This window comes from Mandrillus leucophaeus, unplaced genomic scaffold (genome assembly GCF_000951045.1).
Source record: "Mandrillus leucophaeus isolate KB7577 unplaced genomic scaffold, Mleu.le_1.0 Scaffold234, whole genome shotgun sequence".
In the NCBI taxonomy this organism is placed as follows: Eukaryota; Metazoa; Chordata; class Mammalia; order Primates; family Cercopithecidae; genus Mandrillus; species Mandrillus leucophaeus.
The window spans coordinates 946304-947747 of NW_012102410.1; the positions used below are offsets into that span (position 1 = coordinate 946304).

General features: G+C 51.3%; 1 protein-coding gene across 1 annotated transcript in view; it reads right to left on the reverse strand.

The window, feature by feature from the left end:
* ARHGEF18 (Rho/Rac guanine nucleotide exchange factor (GEF) 18) overlaps positions 1-1444 on the reverse strand; it is a 150794-nt gene that overhangs the window by 25183 nt on the left and 124167 nt on the right. The gene's annotated exons all lie outside the window — the stretch shown is intronic.

Below are 1444 nucleotides of genomic sequence, written 5' to 3' on the forward strand. Positions count from 1 at the left end.
TCAAGACCAGCCTGACCAACATGGAGAAACCTCGTTTCTACTAAAAATACAAAAATTAGCCAGGCGTGGTGGCGCACGCCTGTAATCCTAGCTACTCGGCAGGCTGAGGTAGGAGAACCACTTGGACCCAGGAGGTGGAGGTTGTGGTGAGCCGAGATTGTGCCACTGCACTCCAGCCTGGGCAATAAGAGTGAAATTCTGTCTTAAAATAAATAAATTAATTAATTCATTAATTAAAAAAAACGAAAAGACTCCCTCCACCTCCTGTTGTGGCTGGGATCTGGCTCCTCCCACTCCAAGGATGTAGCTTTTATAGCAGGGAAGCTTGTTCATCCTCTCACGGCCTGAATTCACTGGTGAAGCAAGAGCTATGGTCAGCATGGCCCTGGCTCCCAGAACTCCTGGCTGGACTGCCCGCCCTTCCCTGCCTCCCTGGCTCCACGCACATTCCTTGCTCAGCCCTGGGCATGTGACACAGGGGCCATGTCTGGGTCTGTCTGAACCACCACGGCACCATCTCCAATCATTCATCCTTTCCACAGACACTGACACTGAGGGCCTGTGCTGGCCCAGCCTGTGCTAGGGGCTGGGGGAAACAGTTGGCAAATAAAACCTGGCTCTTGCTTTCATGGTGTTGACCACCCCATCTTTCTTGCATCAAAAACCCCAGGCCAGGCCAGGCTGGGTGCGGTACGGTGGCTCACACCTGTAATCCCAGCACTTTGGGAGGCCAAGGTGGGCGGATCATTTGAGGTCAGAAGTTCAAGACCAGCCTGACAAACATGGTGAATCCCCATCTCTACTACAAATACCAAAATTAGCTAGATGTGGTGGTGGGCGCCTGTAACCCCAGCTACTCAGGAGGCTGAGGCAGGAGAATCGCTTGAACCTGGGAAGTGGAGATGGCAGTGAGCCGAGATGGTGCCACTGCACTCCAGCCTGGGGGACAGAGTGAGACTCTGTCTCAAAACAAAACAAAACCCAGGCCAGATGTGATGGCTCGTGTCTGTAATCCCAGCACTTTGGAGATACTGAGGCAGAAGGACCACTTGAACCCAGGAGTTCCAGAACAGCCCGGGCAACACAGCGAGACCCCATCTCTAAAAAAAAAAAAAAAAAATTTTTTTTTTAATTAACTGGGTGTAGTGCCATGTACCTGTAGTCCCAGGTGCTTGGGAGGCTGAGGTAGGAGGATCACTTGAGACCCGGAGTTGGAGGCTACAATGAACTATGATTTCACCACTACACTCCAGCCTGGGCAACAGAGTGAGACTTTGTCTCTTTAAAAACAGAAAAAAAAGGCCAGGCGTGGTGGCTCAAGCCTGTAATCCCAGCACTTTGGGAGGCCAAGACAGGCAGATCATGAGGTCAGGAGATCGAGACCATCCTGGCTAACATGGTAAAACCCCATCTCTACTAAAAATACAAAAAACTAGCCGGGCGC